Source organism: Corvus hawaiiensis, chromosome 26 (assembly GCF_020740725.1).
Source record: "Corvus hawaiiensis isolate bCorHaw1 chromosome 26, bCorHaw1.pri.cur, whole genome shotgun sequence".
Lineage (NCBI taxonomy): Eukaryota > Metazoa > Chordata > Aves > Passeriformes > Corvidae > Corvus > Corvus hawaiiensis.
In genome coordinates, this window is record NC_063238.1 from 21,548,910 (window position 1) to 21,568,631 (window position 19,722).

Below are 19,722 nucleotides of genomic sequence, written 5' to 3' on the forward strand. Positions count from 1 at the left end.
TATTAGACATGGGAGACAAAATGTGCAGAAATAGTGATGAACTAGAGCTATAAAATAGGATTTGCTTGTTTGGTTCCTCCCCCCTCCCCCATTCATCTAGTTTCTTTAAGCAATGAGTGGAATACAGTCCTTTATCTGTGAGCCCTCATGAATGTAGAGCAACCAAATAGGATAGAAGTGAAGTCTTCAAGCAGGGAATATCCCTGTATATTTCATAAGCTCAGGTGACCACAAGGAAGAAATCCACGAGGCCAAATTGTCAATGGATACAGAAATAATTTTTTCCCTGACCTTTCTTTTGCTCACTGTGTCACTAAACTGATTACTGTTACATGAGGGTGTACTGTTAATAGATGCACATTTAAAAATTTTAACTTAATAAAATCCACCTTGAAGATGAGATGAGAATTATGGCAAATACTAAAAATTCTAAATAATTGACTTCAAAAATAATTGATGATGCTTGAGGTCGAAAGTACTAATAAGGATGGGTAGAAGTGGATTGTGCATCACATTTTGAATTGTGTAATTTCTGTGCTGTATCTCTGGAACACGAATCTTACAGTAAACCAGGCGAAGTCTGTTCACAATGAGAATAACCATTGCAAACTGCTTCTGAATTACACTAGAAAAAGTATTGTGATAAGTATAACTCTGTTGAATTACAGCATATTATACAAAGAGTACTGTCAAAAAAAAGAGTTCAGTTTTCTGATATGTTTTAGAACTTCTAATCCATCCTGGTAGTCCAAGTTTAAATTTTCCATGTGAGCTTTTTCTTTCTTAAATCTTAGAAGGTGATGAGGTCCCATGCTTGTAGAGTATTTCAGACTTTCCATTTCTTTATTATGTGTGTATGATGTAAAGTGCTTTTATGTACAAAGTAAATAATGGCTTTTAGATATAAGCAGACAGATTTGTAAATTTAAATATTATTATATATTTATAACTGCAGCCAGATTATTTGATAATGCTCATGTCTGCCTACTCTCACAGAATGCGTGAATGTTTTCGTTTCATTTTATGATGCTATATTGCATGTATGCGTGTAAGCACTTGAAAATATTCTCACAGATGTAAAGGCATGAGGAAGCCCATGTTCAGCCCTTAGGGTGGGTAATAGACCCTTGACTTGAACATACTCCTGGCAAAATTAATTGCTGATTAGGGGCAGAAATTAGTTTTTACACTAAACATGCTCAACGTGTCAGGTAATGCATTTGGCCAAGGGTGCCTACAATCAAAGCCATCTATCCTGGCAGCCAGGCACCAAGATGCTCAGCATGGTGCTTCAGAGATGCTGTGAGCTCCTGCAGCCTGGCAGAGGTCAGGCAGGTGCTGCAGGCAAGAACATGGGTGGGTAGAAGAAATGGTAGAAGTCACAGCACGCCCCATTCCCACCATCATTGGGTGCGCACTGCCTCTGGTAAGCACAGCACATGGGTTTCTCTCATCTCTCTGGTTCAGGTTTGGTCTGGAGAGGGGAAAAGGAGAGAGAGCTTCTGCCTCGTGTTTTTACCCTAACTGAAGCCAGAGAAAATACAAGATTTGGTCAGTTTTGGACACAGCCTCTGTCCCAGGCTGCCTGTTCTTGAAGCTTTGCTTACCCTAGGTTGAGACAATGGCACTCATCTTCTGAAAGCATGCACTTGTACATTCATGCACACACGCACACCACGGGTGCCCTTCTTGCAGCCAGGTTTTTCATTGCAGACACCTCAGTGAGATGAGGATGGGGCAGGAAGGGAGAGCAGGGCCATCACTTTAGTCAGCAGCCTCCACGACAGAAACAGTAAATGCCCACTAAAGCAGATGAATACATCAGCAGGGTGCATGAGAAAATTATGGGGTTATTCAGGAAAAAAATGTGTTTCCCAGACTTGCCCAGGTTTTGCCCCAGCTTGTCAGTCACTGTGACCTTGGTATACTTATTTTTGTTTTGTTAACCATCATCCATTCTGACTGCTAGCAGCATGGCCAGTAAACAAGGGTCTGGTTTTCTTGCACACCCTTCCTGCAGCCTCAGCCCCATCCTGCTCAGCGTGGAGTGGGGTGACCAGCGAAGTGGGACTGCCATGAGTAGGGGATTAATGGTGTCTGAATGCACTCCAGCACTAAAAGCCACCTTGGTGGGACACGGAGGCTGTGCTGCACTGAGGGGCAGAGAGCACCTTTGGGAGATTTATTCCTCTATTTAGACCTTCATAATTTTTTTTCCTTACCTTTGCAGAAAAGGAATTCAATAAATCACCAAGAAATGCCTTATACGCTCACAAGGAAAAACCATTACCTGCACGTTTTCTGCATGCATACAGCATCATATCTACACTACAAATGTCACAAACATGTCTTAGAATCAGTCTGCTTCACTTTTTCCAGATGGCATAAAACCAGCTTTCTACAGCTGTTCCTTAAAACATATTTTTACTTAAGTAATGGTGTTTTGCTGAACAATGGTACTCATAAACAAGTAATAATGCTCAGACCCATTTTGCACTGTTTTAACTGACTCCCCAAGACACAGAGGAGTGCTGAATTTTGCTTACAGGCTCAGTTTTTTTCTTTTCTTCATGGTGTAATTGATGCACACAAAAATTATGTAGAACAGGTTGTCAGATGTGGCAGCATTTTTTTCCACCCTGAGAAAAGGCTTTGAATTTAATTTGGCTAAATGTTTAAATACGATAGCATTGAGCTGGAGAACAGAATTTTGAACATCAAAGCATTTTATTTTTATAATTTCAAAACTTTATAAAATGCTCTTAAAAATAAGGTCTTTCAATACAGATTTTCCTGTATAATGCTTTACTTCTGGCAAATCAGAATTTTCTGGGAAAAAATACTGTCATTACATGTCTCAATTAACTCCATTTGATATGAGAAAGGTCATTTGAACCTCTTGAAAGTATTGTGTATGTCTTTGCAAAAATTCTGAGATTTAATCAGGGGATTTATGAGGATGCAAGTCAGATGCAAGTAAAGAGAATCATAGGCCTGCCTTTAGCAATTAGGGGATCTTTGTATTTTTGGAGGAAATAAGTCCTCAAATCTTTCACCACCATCTTCCATCTTCCATCCTTCCATCTTCCAGCTCCCTGAAATCATGACTATAGAAATCATTACTACATGAGTGTCAAGCTGATAAAACAATCCCTTGTGAAAAACAAGCAAAACAAATGTTTAATAAATTTCCTTCTGAGCCTGTCTTTTTGTACTGGGACAGATAACTTATTTTTTTCTTTTTTGTGCTCCATTTCCTTGTGTGTAAAATGGAGTATGTGATCCTGGTGCTTGAAGGAAACAGTTTAGTCTCTCCTATTGCAAGTTCAACTTTTCTTGCACAAAAAATGGGCCAGATGGTCAGTAAGTGCAACATGGAGCAGGTCAAACAACAAGGTTGGGTTTTGCATGGAAATACCAATTTTCTGAAATCCAGATTTCTGACTGGCTGCTCAAACTTTTTTCAACCAAAATGAAATTGCTGGTTAAAAGCAGCAAGATCAAGCATCCACCTGCTGTGGAGAATTTTATTACAGAGACAAACACACTGCAGAAAATTTGGAGGAAATTAAACTTTGTGCAGCATTTGCATCAAGTAAGGCACCTTTAGGAAACCTCTTTCTCAGGAATCTTTGCTGAAAGGTAAATTTATTTTAAAAGATAACTCTACTTTGTTGTTGCAAGGCATAACCTCCTGTTAGAAACGACTAGAAGTGCTGTATATGCTCAGTCTGGCCTCAGTAATGGCTTGTGCCAAAGGAACATAAGCCAGTTGAAGGTGGCTCAGAGATGGGGGTACAGAGATGTAGCATTGCCATGAAGAACGTGAAAGGCACATTTGGCACTAATTTACCCTGTTTTCAATCCCAAAACCCCAGCATTTGCCTTGACAATCCTACACTGCATGTTCACAGAGCACTACAGCTATCTGGAATATGTTAAGAAAACACAAGACATGTGTCTCATGCTGACTAATATTAAATTTACAATGTTTTGAAGGAAAAATCTGCAGGACACTGTGATTGCTTCCTCCCCTTTCTGACTTTGTTGGTCATCTGGGAAGTTGTCCCTGTGCTGTATTTTTCTGAGACCTGTTCACATCCTTCCGTAGCTGGATGGGAGATGTTGGAAGACAGCAGTACACCCAAGGAATGAGTTTTGGATCAGCCTGGAAAGGTAATGCTGAGGCATCCATGCTCCTGCTGCCTGTTTATGCAGCACTTCCTCCTCTCCAGGTTTCCCCTGCAACACCTATACTCACAGTCATTTTTGTAGACAGTGCAAAGTCTAATTTGGGGCTTTAATACAGCGTGGATTTACTCTATTCGCTACACTCTCAAGAGGATGCTCCAGGTTTTTACTGCAGCACTGTTCACAGCAGACACTCAGGCTTGACTTTCTGGAAAGAGTTCTCCAGTTTTTGACAGCTTCATCAAAAATACTGCCATGCTCCCAAGATTACTGACACTCTATTTTTGAAGTAATTAGCTCTTTGTTCACCTAAATCTAGGTCAAGTGAGGTCTCATTTGGATGTTTTCAAGACACTCATCTGAAAAGATATTAACAAATTGCATTGCTGAAGTTGAATTTTCTTACTTGGTTTGCAATCTATCAGAGACTGCAAAGCACAGATTTCCTTCACTCCAGAGAATGTCATAACAAGTTACCAGGTCTTTTTATTAGCACATGAGAACTTCCAAGTCATTAAAAAACATTACTGTTTGTGTGGCATGATTAGTTTCTGGAGGAGTAATGGAGATTTTGCTAAGGCAAAGTGGCTGCTGAGGATCCAGACAGTGGATGATCCAATAGCAAGTTGTGAAAGGGAATCCTGTATCCTGAGCACGTGTTCGAATATTGGTGCATGCTTTGGTTACACCAAAGGTCTCTTGGTCCTCTTTTGTTGGTTATTAGAAGTTCTAGAATGCTTTTCCCCTGTCCTATATCTGCATTACACACACAAACTTGCAGTATGGCACAGCAGAGGTAATCCAGGTGCCTAACAGGTGGGAAAAGTATCAGTGACATTTATGGCAGAATTATACTAATGCAGATTTTTAGATACTTAAAAAATTCACTTCTACAATTTTGTTGGGTGCAATTCTGACCTTAAGGTAAGGCCTCAAGACCAGACAGAACTTATGTGATCAGGTAAATGCAGAAGACATAGGATACTTGTTTTTCAGCCAACAATCAGGTTTGCTCATGCACTGCTGCATTTGCAGCCCCAAGCAATTCCCATTAGCTTTAGCAAAGCTAAATGGTTGAGTGCCACAGAGTTAGGCCACATTAATCTCACCTTTTCCCATGTGGGCTTTAAAAAATGGAAATGAAAACAGTTGAGAGAAAATACTGGTCTTCTGGGAGAAGAACAGGTTCTGCCTGCTGGCCCCAGAGGGAATATATAACACCAGGATTAGAGTTACTAAGGAGTGGCTTAATGGAGCTGGCTGGCTTAAAGCTTGTCGTGGTTGTACTCATGGGAATAGCATCTGCATACCAATAGAGCAAGGCAGTCCATGGTCTTTAACTAAGAACCAATCAAATAAAATCAAAGCAGTGTCTTCATACATAAAAAATTTACCATTTTTAAAATTTGGACTTAAGCACAGATTTATTGATCTTATATACAGATGTAGGGAATAAAGCATGATAGTTTAAGTCCATTAGAAGGGGAATCAGATTGATGTTGTTTGCTGATCTCCTGAGCCAGCAGAAACTGGCCTGTAAGAAAAGGATGTCTCTGCAAAGCAGTTGGCTGTCAGCTTATATGGCAAAGGTGCTTCAGGTGGTCTTGCTCAGGTACACCACTGCACATATCCTTGCATTTAGATGGGGCCATTCCTGGACCTGCAGGCCCAGGTAATGCAGCAGCTCTTCCATTCTCAGTCACATTAGAAAATCACCTTCTCAAACTGAATCAGCTTCATTTTAAAGCAGTTTGCACTCTCTAGAAGTGCATGCCAGAGCCTCACTACCATCTGACAGCTAAAGCCATTTAATTGCCCTCATCCATGTATTTGAGGCTAATTTTCAATAAATTAATTATTTTATTAGTTTTATCTTTTCATCATCTTATGTACCCCACAGCATTTACTATCTCTAAAGATAAAGTAATATTGACATCTCTTTTATCTGCCTTCATCCCCCATTTTTCTGCATATCAGTCCCTTGCCCCCTTGCCTTGCTTGGGTGCGCAGTGCCCTTTTCTGTGCCTGGTGGCTCTCTGTACCCAAGGAAATGGCACTGCCCTGCAAAAGTGCTCAGTGCTTACCTATGCTGTTACCTGCTTTCATGCACACTTTTGACCATTATCCCAGACAGATCCTGGACTTGGTCAGAAGGTGTCATGAGCCAGGGAGTGCTATTCCAGTCGGTACCAACAGTGTAGGTATCTAAGCCTAGGTGTGCTTAAGTTGCTGGTATAGCTATATTCTCACAGTGACCTCCTGCACTCCTCACACCAGTATTTCTCAGGTCTGCATTACTGCCGTCGATAGAGGTGAGGTCTGCACCTCTGTGGTGGGAGTTACTGCTGTAATGCTGGAAATTTTGTGGATAGCATCATTTGCTGGATAGAAAGGGAGTGAGACGGAGGGAAATAGGAAATCTGAAAGAGGAATAAATTAGTGAAGGTTGGTATAAATTATCAGCTGTCAAGAGGCAAAAAAAAAAAAAAAGGGTTGTAGCACCTCCATCTATTTACATTCAATTTTTTTCCTGCCCTAATCCTGAAGTTTGCTGTTACTTAGGCTGGCATATGTGCTGATACCCTCAGGCAAAAGTACAGTCTGCAGTTTATCTACCTGGCAAATCCTTCAAGTGCCTATTGACAGAAGAAAGTTTGGTTCTGAGCTACAGTGAATCGTTCTGCTCTCTCAATAAGCCAAGTGGTGCAGTGAGGAAATACCACAACACAGAAAAATGCTGTTTACATGGAAAGGAGAACACATTGGACCTGCTGTATCTGTTCTGGTAACACAGTATCAGTTAAGATTTATTATAGGAGATGCCTATCCTTTTTCTGAGACAAAATCAGAGTGGTTATTCCTGAAATGACCATTTCTTTTTCTTGTATAGTTGAAAACAAACAAACAAACAAACAAACAAAAGATTTTATGATTCATGAAAAGTACCAGATTGATAGGGATGGAGACAGAAATCTGCTGTTCAAAGGACAGATGAAAAATTATTTCACTGCCAGTTATGTCTAAGATTTACTACAGAAAGGTCACCTACAGAAGTAAAATGACAGTTGAATTCCTCAGTTTCATTGATCTAATTTTTTTCTAATGTTTTTCTCTCACACATGTTAACTTGGAAAACAATGTCATTAGCATTTCTTGACTGTCTCATTAATATTGTACTCAGATATGTACATTTTGGAAAACAACCAAGCAATCCCACTTTGTCTAGCTAGAAAATTACAGCATACTGCCTTCTCACCTGTGGCCAAAGGATGCTTAGTTTTAATTCCTCAAAAGCTTCCCAAGCCCCCTAAGGCAGCATCAGTTCCTACATGCCAACACTGGAGTATATTGAAAAAAATATAGCAGTACCCATGACCAGAGGCTCCTGCTGGCAGAAGCCAGAGCAGTAGGTGGAAGTCCCTGGATCTCCACAAAAAATACCTTCAAGTGTGGGTGAATTCCCACATAATAAGATAAGGAGAGGATGGTTTGGAGAAGATGTGCCTGGTTTTGGAGACTGTAAATACAACAATATTTCAAATTCTAAGACCATTTGTTAATTTTTGGGAAGGCCCAAATTGAAAAAGGAAAAAAAAAGTACACAACTACTAGAATCGATTTCTTCTCATCCAAACAGTGGCAAATTTACCCTTTAAAGAATCAAATCACAGTTTGACATGATCTCAAATGCCTGTTATTTCAACATACAGGTTGCTTGCTCGTAAAAAGCCAACAAAGCTTAGTTTTCTCCAAAATTATGTCTTTCACAGAATCACAGAATTTTTAGGGTTGGAAGGGAGCTCTGGAGATCATCCAGTCCAAGTCTCCCACCCAGGCAGGGTCACTTAGATCAGATTACAGAGGAACATGTTCATGTGGGTTTTGAATGTCTCCCAGGAGGGAGACTCCACAACCTCCCTGGGCAGCCTGTGCCAGTGCTCTGCCACTCTCCGCGTAAAGAAGTTCTTCCTCATGTTGAGGTTGAACTTCTTGTATTTTAGTTTATGGTCATTGCCCCTTGTCCTGTCACTGGGCACCACTGAAAAGAGCTGGTGAAAAGGCACCATCTTCTCGGCACCTGCCTTTGAGGTATTTATAGGTGTTGATGAGATCCCCTCTCAGTCTTCTCCTCTCAGGCCCAGCTCCCCCAGTCTCTTTTTGTAACAGATGCTACAGACCCCTCATCATTTTTGTGCCCCTCTGCTGCCCCTCTCCAGTAGCTCCTTGTTTTTCTTGTATTGAGGAGCCCAGAACTGGACACAGCTCTCCAGATGGTGCTTCACTAGGGCTGAATAGAGGGGCAGGATCTCCTCCCTCAATCTGCTGGCCATGCTCTTCCCAATGCACCCCAGGACACCATTGGCCCTCCTGGCTGCAAGGACACTGCTGGCTCATGGTCAGCTTGTCATCCACCAAAACTCCCAGATCTTTCTCTGCAGAGCTGCTCTCTTGTGGGTCAGCCCCCAGCCTGTACTGGTACTTCTCTCTCTGTTCATGTGTCCACATAGCCCAGTACACCTGAATAAAGAAGACTTAAAATTCTGGACAATCCCTCCACCCAGAGTTACTGAGTAGCAGCTCAGTAGTCTATGTTCTACATAGTATTGACAGATTATAGTCAGTCAATGTGCTTGCAGCATTTGTGTGCTTGGAAATACTCCTCAACTCCCTTCTTCAGTCCTTTATCCAACTCCTCCCCCTAACCTACGTCTCTTCCCTAATGTGGAGGGAAGTATTATGGAAGATCTAAAGGACTTTCATTCACCGCCCCAAAACATCATCATTGTCTGACAATCCCCCACTCATCTCATCTCAGCCTGTTTGAGCCTGTCTTGGTTCAGAGAAGCCATCCCTACAAACCAGGGATCCTAGCTTCTGCTCCAGCCATCCCACTCTATACTCAGTGAAAGCTAACTGAAGTTAAGCAGAGTGGGCATGTTTATATATCTTTAATAAATTTAAGTCAAGACCATTTACATGAATAAAAGTAAGTCCCTTGAGGTTTTTAAACCCTCCAAAAATAGCCCTCAAAATTCAGCCAAAATTAATGCAGCCACAATTTCCATGGAAAGCACCATCAGATGGAGGAGGCTATGCCAGCCAGCATGCATACAGTGGCTGTTCAGTCCCCTCCACTCTTCTCACCTTGACAGATTTTGTAGGGAGACAGGGAAAAGGTAATAGTTGAACTCTAACATGATGTCACACCCTCCACTCAGGAGAAGATCACTAAAGCTTTCAAAAAGTCTCTTACAAAATCCCTCAAAAGAGGCTGTTGAAGAAACTATGCAATCACAGAACAAGAAGAAAGTGCTGTCAATGATTAGAAACAGACCAAGACAAAACATAAGAGAAAGGAAGAATGACTAGGTTTAGAAAGAAAACAAGTTGAATGACAGGCTGAAAGAAAAACAGGTGCAATCCATGCTGTAGAATATCATCACTGGGGATCCTGCAGAAAGAGGTGAACAGTGAAGGGAGTTCTTGGATGTGAGCAGGGTTACACTGCTCACTGGGTGGCATGCATGGCAACTCTTGGGAAGGGTACATGAACCACTTACAGGAATTACGGTGCATTTAAAATGAACTTTAATAATTAATAAATGAGCCCAGCAGAAAGATCTGTAAAGTCCTTTGGTAAACTAGCAGTGTCCAAACCCAACCAACCTAAAAATCCTCCAGTTTCAAGAGCAAATGCTTTGATACCACAGGAATGATGGGCACAATAAGGAGAGGAAAACATCTTCATTTGAAATTATGCATCTCATGTGAAATCAGTGAGCAATGCTCTCTTAGATAATGAGTGAGGAGCTGACCTTGATTATTGACATAAATACTGAAAGTGGAAAGCAGGAATAATAAGGACATAAGCCAACAGCTAAAAAGGTGGCATCTTAGAAACAGATCATTCCATAATTTGATTACCACTGGGATTTTCATGAATTTCCTTTGAAACATCTTGGCAAGTCTTAAAAGCAAGATATTAGACTAAGCAGGTTGTGACTTGATGGAGTATAGCAATTCTTAACATAAGTGGGAGGTCTTCAATAAAGTCTGACGTGATACAGGCTATTGCTAAAACTAGAACATACAGTATGAATAAATAAAAAATATGTCCATTGTTTTTAAAAAGAAAATAAATCCCCCCACTCCAAGCTGTAGGGTATCCACTCCTCTCCACTTGGTAAGGTATAGCTGAAAGATCAGGTTAATGGAAAGATCTACCATTTTTCCTGATATTTTTCCGTTTGTGCATGTTTCTGTATGACCACGCGCACATGTGAGCATACTCAGTACTCTTTGCAAAGATGAATGGATCTAGTGGCACATATTCAGCATCTACACATTTCCCAAATCACCACATCTGCAGGAAAAAAAGCGTTGAGTCCCTCTATCCGTCACCGGTGTCAGGCTTGTACAAAGCTGTGTTTTACACAGCTCAGATCGTTCAGATACATCACTTAAGCCAGTCATGAGTAGGATGAAGTGTGGGGGACACTGAGAGGGAATGTTTTACAGAATGAAGGGCTTCAGGGAAAGGATTGGAAATGGAAAAACATCCATGATGGACTGTGCTTCTCTAGCTGTCAGATGCAGCTTGGAAGTCAACCAGGATGTCTAGAAAAAGCAGTTTTTTCATATCCTGATGACTAAGTTCTTCTTTCATTTTTTTCCCCCTCCAATGTTTTTTAAAGTCTTTTACATTTCACTTATACAAAAATGGAGTGTTATGGGGAAACCCCCTTTTTTTATATACAAGGTTTTGTCCTCTACCAACCAGGGCAAATTTAGAATTGGTGCTGACACTGAGGGAGCTGCACACACAGAGAAAGTAAAAAACTGACCAAAGCATCTCTGGAAATCCATTTGTGTTTAAAATTCTGGTTTCTAAGATTATGATGATTATTTTCTGTTATTACAGGCCCTAGGCAACAGTGAAATAGTTCTGGGCATGGGACTCCAAATGGCAATTCCATGCATAGACTAAATAGGCGAGGCGGCTGAATAGGAAAAAGATTGCAACACGCAAGGAAGAGAGGGGTGATGCTGAGAGCTGAACACATCTCTTGGATCCCACAGCATTAACCACAACCTCAGTTTCTCTCACCTACATCTTGCACACCTAAAAGTATCACCAGTCCCATCACTGCAGGTTGCAGCCACCCACGGGTCCAAGGCACCTGCTGTTTCCTGCTGCCAGGAATGTGATTCCTGGCACATTGCCCCACTGAACACCAGGCCCGTGTCTAGATGACAGCACTGATGGTGAATGTGTCTGTCTGGTCTCCTGGCTTGAAAAATTTCTGTTGTTAAAAGAAAATAAACTTGGTTTAGTTGCCTTTTTTTTTTTTTTTTTAATTTCTTCTGTCTGGAACTTGATTTTCACTTGATTAGTGACAAAGACATACATGGTTCCCCCTGCTCTAGCAACTCCTGGATTGCTGTACCTGTTGTGGCACATTCTCAGGAAGTCCCTGCTCTTGTAGGCACAGATATAAAGATTGGAGCCATCTCAACATCATTCTGGCTTCTTCGCACCAGCACTGAGAGTTCAGGTCTTCAGAGACCTCTTGCAGTTCACTGTATATTGCCTTTCTTATCAAGCTGTTACATAAACACTCAGTACTGTGTGTAAGATACGGTATCTTGATAGCTTTATCTCTCCCATTGTTTCTGACCTGGCTGGGGTTTGCCACCGAGGATGTTTATTTGCCACTGGACATAAAAGCATCAAAGAGAGAATAACACCTTTGTTATGTTTCAGATCACTGGAAAAAGGTGTAGTGCAGGATCACTTAAATGAGCTACCTAAGACCAAAACAAATCTGTAATATGCAAACTTGGTTCTACAGGCAGTTTAGGAATTTGGTTCTTCAGATGGCTCTAGACATTGCAGATAAAATGATTGGGATGGTTTAGACACTGTAGATAATGGTCCAACTTCTTTTCTGTAGCCTGTGACTGCCCTCCTGATACAAGAGAAGCATCCACAGTGCTGTGTACCACACCACATCATGTGTTTCCTGCTGCATCTATGCTTATTCAAAACACTTCCCTTGCATCAGTAAGTTTTGATACCTGCTGTGGAGGCAGAGGCTTCTGCTGAAATTTAGTCATGTGCCCCTTTCTTCTGTAGTGGTTCACACTGAGCTTTCTTCATTGGAGCAGCCAATTTGCAGTGTGCCATGTGGATTTATGAGGGCTACATCTTTTCCTCTGCTAGTTAGTAATTCACAGAGCTTATGGATGTGTGCTAGTGTTAGTGTAAGTACCCATTAATCATTATTACACACAAAGCTGTTGCTGACTTATTGTACTCCGGGTTATCATTTGCATGCTTATTATGTCCAACTTAGTCTCATCAGTGATGGTTAAAACTTCTGCCAGGTCTGGATCAGGTGAGAATGCACTCAAATCCTTTCCATTTGCCATGCTCTGAGTGACATGTAACAAGTAGCACAGTTTTTGCTGACTCACCTGGCTACTTTCCGTGCTGCTGAAATTTATACTGTTCATCTACCACATCTATTTTTTGTCCAAAAAAAGTCTTTAAAACTAAGAATGTGCTATTGCGTTTGTCTCTGGTGAGGGGGAATGCCTTAGGATGCAGATGTACCTGGAAATCCAGTGTGGTGTTTACACACTTGCTCTCCTGTCACTCATCCCTCCCAGACCACTCCCTCTTCAGCCACTCCCACAGATTTACTGACTGATTTCATTTTGTATTCTTTTGTCTTTCCAGTATATAACTTACTGCACAGTATCTTACTGCCCACCTCAGTTCTGTTGCTCAGTACAGCTGCAGCAGTTTTTCTACACTGACCGACGTGTTTTCCTGTGCTGTACCTGTGTGGATGTAACCACGCTGGACAGCAGCCATGTGAGACTCCTTGGGAGCAGAAAGTCCAGCAGTGCAAGCTCTGGCTTGCTGGTCCCTGTGCCAGCAAATATATATATTTTAAGAGAAACACAAACAGAGCTTGTCCTGGTTATAGGGCAGCCAGGGAGATGCAGCTGAACTTGTAAGACAGTGGGCCTTCTTGGTAGATGCCTGGGTAGCAGTCAGGCAACTCAGGTTTAATTTACAGCTAAGCCATCTAAGTTTATTTCTCAGAAAATAAGTATTTTAAAAATTCTGAAATTAAAACATGGTTAAAACTCTCTACAATAAACAGAAGTCTTCAGAGGAAAGAATGGCTGCCGGCTTTGCTTTTTGTTCAAGCTGTAACAAATTTGAAGTTTATTTTATAGTCAAGGCTTAAAAAGATGCTTGAGACAGTTCTTCAAAAGGAGCTGCACATCTGTGAAAGCCCTTGCTGAATACTTCAGATAATGCTCAATCTGGGTTGGATGCCCCAGAGATCAAGTCAAAGAGAGAAGTGATTGTTTTGCTTGTGATATCTACACCCAACCCCCTTAAAATGGGTGACATTTCAGCTGCAGGCACATTATCAGTAGCCTGAGATCAGAATAGCTGTCAAGTACTTTCAACTTGGAATAAGAATCAAACAAGCAAGAGAGGTAATGAGTTAAAGATTTAGGACATGCTGTTAAACTTCTCAAACCTTGTTCTCCCACAGAAAGGAAGCTGTAATAGTTCTCCATATAACTTATATGGTGAAGGGAGGTGGTGAAGGAAGCCCTAACAGACCAACCAGTATTCCTGAGAATGCTTCTGCTGTGTAATTATTTGAAAAATGAAACTCTGTAGGATTGGGAGATTAACAGGACAGATTGACTTTTGTCAGGGTTCTCATATCTATGTCTTCAGCAGAGGCTGTGTGAAACTGGTCTGTCCCCAGCCTCACAAAAAGGGAACAAAATCACTTCATGCCGACTCTGTTGAGTCTCCTGCGTCATGCAGTCTGGCACATACTGATGCAGAGGGGCAAACTGCATTTTGCAGTTCAGGGGTTTAGTTTTTCTTTCCAAAACTCCAGAATTCTTACATGACAAGGTGAAACAAATCTACTGAATTTTGTCTTAATGATAATTTCCTCTCAAAGACATTTTTGTTATGAATGACAGATGATTTTGTTGGTGTTTAAAGGAGAGGAAGCCCCTCCACCACACTTTAGCTGAATGAAGAGTCCATGACATCTGCTTGTCTTAATTACCCTGTATTGCTCTGTAGATGAGTGCTGAGGATTTATGTCTTCCAAAGCATGCCTGGTATCTTCAACACTACCTTCTGACCTAACAAATATCAGTCCCCCACTGTAAGCTCCTTTCTTTTGAAGGCCCTGGAAGACCCCAGGTGTTCATATCCCATCCTGCTGCCTTCTAAGGACTCAGAATAATTTATTCTTGTAGGGGTTTTTTTGTTTGGTTGGTTTTTTGTTGTTTGGTTGGGTTTTTTTTTCTTGGTTGTTTGCTTTTATGTTGGGTTTTTTGTTTTTGTTTTTGTTTTGTGTTTTGGTGTTTTTAGTTGGTTGGTTTATTTTTGTTTGTTTGTTTTGCTTTGTAACTACCAGTTAGGAACTCACTGTTAGAATCAAGGGAAGTAGTAACCTATTCCAAGCAGCCCTTGCTTGTGCTATCTTCCGTGTGGGAAATCCCTTCCCTGTCTTTCAGTGAACAAACTTCACCCTGTCAAGAAGGATTTCAGGTTTATCTTTTGTGTAATTCCCTGTTCTGGCAGCCAGGCAACCTTAGCAGATCTTCATGAAAATCACTTCTTTCTGTTCACAAGCTATCAGTGAAGATACTTCTCAAGCCCTCTGTCGATTTTCACAAGCTTTGCATGTTTCTATCACAGTGTTTGAAGGTGTATCAGACAAGTGACACCAGGTACCACTAGCAGTGTGATGGCTTCCGATAGCCTGCCAAAAATGCGCCCATTGTCCAAATGTTCCAAACACATATACCACAATGCAGGTAGACTCCAGTGAGTTTCCTGATGCTTCGAGGTCCTGAAGGGAGCTGAAGTCTAGTCAGCACGCTCTACCCTGCTGCAGAGCCTAGAAGAGCTTTGGTGATCTGAAGTGCTGTTACTGAGGTCAGTGAGCTCAGTTTCCAGAGTTCACTGCATATTCTTTCCATATTCTTCCTCTGGCTTGCAGGAAAAGTGGAGGGATAGTTTGTTTTCTCTTAAAGCCCTTTATTCCACCAGTCCTCTATGCATATGCAATAACTTACAGAAGCTGGTCTGAGGAGACCTGGCAGCCAAGGGTAGGTAAACAGTAGCAGTCTCCTGTCTGGGACGGAGAGTGTGTAGGGAGCTCCCTCTATTGATCTTCCAGGTCTTAGGAGAAGGGTTGGGTTCTCCATGTCCTTTACTGGGGAGAATAAAAAAGCTTTCTGTGAAATCCCTCATAGAAATATTCTCTCAGTGTAATGGCTTCTTAGGCTCCAGAATGCACTCATACCACCTATTGATTGACATCTTGAAGTCAGGTGTTGAATCTAGTTGCTTGGCCTCAGTGAAGAGAAATGGCTGTTCCCAGGTTGATTCATTCAAGATATCATGGGCATTTGTTTTAGGACAAGTTGTCCTTAGAGGGTGACCATCACTGTGTTGGTTGTAGGGTTGGATGTTGAGTTTTTAGACACACAGAGAAGTTGGAACCCAGAGCATATAATTTTTTCTAACCTCTTAGGAAAAAATATTTCTTCATATTTTGTTCTCTTTCTCTGTCATGAAAGGAAATCTGCTTGCAGTAACACGCTATGATACTTTAAGGACTGTGCAGCCAAGCTGTTTAAAGCTTTATTTAGAAACTGTGGCCTGAAAACTATAAACTGAGCAGCACTTTAGGTACTGGCATTGCTCTTTAAACCCCATATATTTAATTTCTCTTAAATTTCCTGTATTTTTGCTAGAAACTATTTAGGAGGTTTAGAATTTTGCTTATCACCTGTGTTTGCAGGGTCTGTCATTCATCTGGAAATGTAAAATCTGTACTGTTGGCCCACAACTTCAGGTATCATCTCTGAGTCATATGCTTTTCTTCTGGATACAGGAAGAAAGAGATTCATTGCATTGCAAGATTGAAAAAAGAGAAGGTGAAAAGAGTGCTCAGAAACTATGGGAATTGGGAACCAGGTAAGGGTTTGCAGGGATGAAGAAATAAAAGAACTTTTGCTATGACAAGAGAGCAACTGGTGCTGTACTGTAATAACAAAACAAGTAATTAATATTGTATTAAAAGATGAACTGTTATTGCTGAAGGACATACCATAAAAAAAAAAAAAAAAGCAGCCTTGCTGCAGAAAATTAAGTTGTGCTTGATACTGTGATGAATAACATCTCATAGGCAACAGGAAATGCACCCCATAGTAGGAAATATTAGGAATTAGAGAGAAAGCACCACCTTGCATGGAGTTGGAGGCCACATCTCAGTGGGGACAAGTGGGAAGAGATGGAAGATTCCTTGATTTTGAAGTCTGCTTTCCTCTCCTGCACACCACAGTGCTGGTAAAGGATGCCATCCTGCTTTCCTGGCAGGTGCTGTCCAAAGCCTTCCCTACTTGTCAGGGATGTTGAGGACACAGGCTTTGTCTGATTTCCCAGTGGGCAGCCCTGTATTTAAGGTGGGAATCTTGGCTCATAGGGAATGCAGGCAGCCACCTGTGGAAGTCACTGCGGTTTTCAGCGGCATTCTTCCACATTAACTAATCACGGCTTTAAAACAGCAGCAGCTGCTCCGAGGACGCATAGGCAGGTTCCAGCGGGGCTCTCGTGCTCTGCGGGCTCGCACAGCCGAGCCGAGCCGAGCCGTGCCGTGCCGAGCCGAGCCGAGGCGAGCCGAGCCGAGGCGAGCCGTGCCGTGCCGTGCCGTGCCGCAGTGCCGTGCCGAGGCGAGCCGTGCCGTGCCGAGCCGTGCCGTGCCGAGGCGAGCCGAGCCGAGGCGAGCCGTGCCGCAGTGCCGTGCCGCAGTGCCGTGCCGAGGCGAGCCGTGCCGTGCCGCAGTGCCGTGCCGTGCCGAGGCGAGCCGTGCCGAGGCGAGCCGTGCCGCGCCGAGCCGTGCCGCGCCGTAGTGCCGTGCCGCAGTGCCGTGCCGTAGTGCCGTGCCGCAGTGCCGAGCCGAGCCGAGCCGAGCCTTGGCCGGGCTGGCAGCAGCCCCAGGCCCCGCTAGGTGTCCCCCGCCGTGTGCGCGGCGTGAGCGCAGCCGGAGCCGACGCGGCTGCCGCAGCATCTCGGCCCGGGCGGCGCTGGGGGCCTGGGTCACCCACCGGGAAATTTCCGCTCCCTTTGTTTCCAGCCCTGAGCCAAACTCGAGAGCCATTTCTCTAGCCTTGGGCTGTTAATGCAAAATAATGCTCGGATCCAAACTGCCCCGATTTTACTGCCCTCAAGCCTGTGGTGTGGCTGGAGCTTGTGGTGAAGCAGGAAATTCACTGGACTTTTGATTATTGCAATTTTTTTAAGCTGTGGAAGTGGTTTTCCAAGATGATGCTCAGAACAGAGTGGAGAACTGTTTGCCTTTTAAATGCTGCAAATAACTGATTATGTGTAAAAATGTCAGACCTGATTAAGAACTGGAAGTTAGACTTTTGGAAGAATGCTTCAGATTGGGATTTGCCACCATTTTTCATGTGTGTGGTCACAGATCCAATTCCCCGTTACCAAGCTTTGCCCATGGTTCAGGTGTGCAATTTGTCCTTCAACTGCCTTTATAGTGAATACAGTGCACGTTTGAGTACTGATCTGGCTATGATGGTCAATACATGTTACTCTTCTGCAGCTGAGGAAAAGCCAGTTAATGGAGATAGATCATATCTGTTCAGTCCGAACAGATGCTGAATAGAATGTTCAGATGCAGTTGCTAAACACGGCACATTTTTGGAAACAAAGCATATGATCTTAAAACTAAAGCTATGGGCAGCTTGCAAACCAGGGTTTCAAAAAAGCAGTCTAGTGCAATAGCTAATGTTTCTCTACTCTGAAATATTAGATGATGGTCAAGAAGACTGAAAAAAGTACCCTAATACTATTGTGCCATCATTCAAAAGAAGCAGAAGATAATGTCTTGTTAAATGTGGCTAATAAAGACTAGACAGCTTCACATGTGTTTTGGGCAGATGCTAGAACTGCGGAAACAAGAGTGAGTCAATGACTGCTAAAGAAGGGCAGCCTCATTCAATGGCAATACTTCTATAACTTGATTTTCTCTGTCTTAATTTTTTGCTAATGAAATTAGGGCAATGTAAAATTTAGTTATGTAGTTTTGTTCTTTTAGTTCAGATCTAAGTACTTAGCCTTATTAGGCAGATCATGGAGACAAATGTGGAAAGCAGTCATTCTCCTATTAAGATGGGTCTGTAGAGGAGGTGGGATGGGTTGAACTTTGGAGACACTGGTCCTCCACTAGGATGACTGTAGAGACATTCTGGGCTAGAAGTCCAGCTCCTAGATGGATACAGCCAAATGAGCTGAATCCTTCCTCAAGCATATGCACATAAAATTACAAGTACTACAGAGGTATGATGACTGAAATAGTAAGAAAAACAGCCAAATATTTAAAAGCAAAAGTAAACATTCTTGAACTTTAGTAGTGAGGATAATTTTCTACTGAAAGAAATTTCTCAAAGGTGTTGATGGAACCTCCACCCTTGAAAATCCTGATAACGTTTTTGTTAAGACTGGATGTTCTTCTAAAAGCCAACTCAAAAGTTCAAGAGCTCAAGAGTTCAACTCAATATGAAAAAGGAATTAATTCCTGAAAATTTTATGCTAGGAAAGAAGTCAGATGGCAAACTCTTCTGCTCCTAGAGTCCAGATACAAGCAAGAAAGATGATATAGCAAGAAAAATACTAAGACTGGACTGGAATGATAGCTTGAACAGAAATGAGTGAAAAATTATATGTCTTTTGCTGAGGTTGTCATTAAAAAACATAGTAAGTGTTCTCCACATACTAATACCATGCTCTTTACCATCCAAAAAAGGACACAGGTGTACTCAACCACAGGCATTTAACACAGAAACACAGCTCTTGAATACCAGATGTGCATTTAGAAACACCATGCAAGAGAATTAGGATGTCCATTGGGAATTACTGTGGCTTTTCTTCCTGCTAAACGAATATCTGTGAAGCTTTAAACCTGAAGAGACATTCCTGTCCCTGTGTTTTATACAGCAGGAGTTCACTGGTGTAGCATGGGCCGGGGAAATTTGCACACAGTCAGAAGCTGAGATATTTTTCTGGTTTTCCAGCTTGTCAGAGCTCAATACACTACAGCAAAATTTGTAAAAGTCTTCTTTGGACAGCAAATGGGGACATATAACCATCTTTGTTCAGCTTTGCTGAACATCCTAGGTAAGGCATGAGGCAGCTGCTTTTCCCTGGCCAGGGGTTGTTCCTGTGAGTGAATGTGTTGCTCACTGACTGCATTTGTAGAAGTCACCTGGCAGAATATTCATCAGATTAGTCTGGTGGGAACAAAGTGATGTGTCTCTATTGCTACATTGCACCATGTATTGTGTCACTCTCATGTTATCTCATATCATTCTGGTACCTGGTGGCCTCACTGAGAAGGAAAATGTCACTGTGCCCGGCATGTACCTTCCTTGAAAAGCAGAGGAGGA

The 19,722-nt window shown here is 42.2% G+C and overlaps 1 long non-coding RNA gene across 1 annotated transcript in view; it reads left to right on the plus strand.

Annotated features, from left to right (window-relative positions):
* LOC125317292 overlaps window positions 1-19,722 on the plus strand; it is an 80,162-nt gene that overhangs the window by 28,951 nt on the left and 31,489 nt on the right. Inside the window, exon 2 of the long non-coding RNA XR_007200006.1 lies at window positions 16,155-16,237. This is a non-coding gene — a long non-coding RNA (uncharacterized LOC125317292). The remainder of the gene's footprint in view (window positions 1-16,154; window positions 16,238-19,722) is intronic.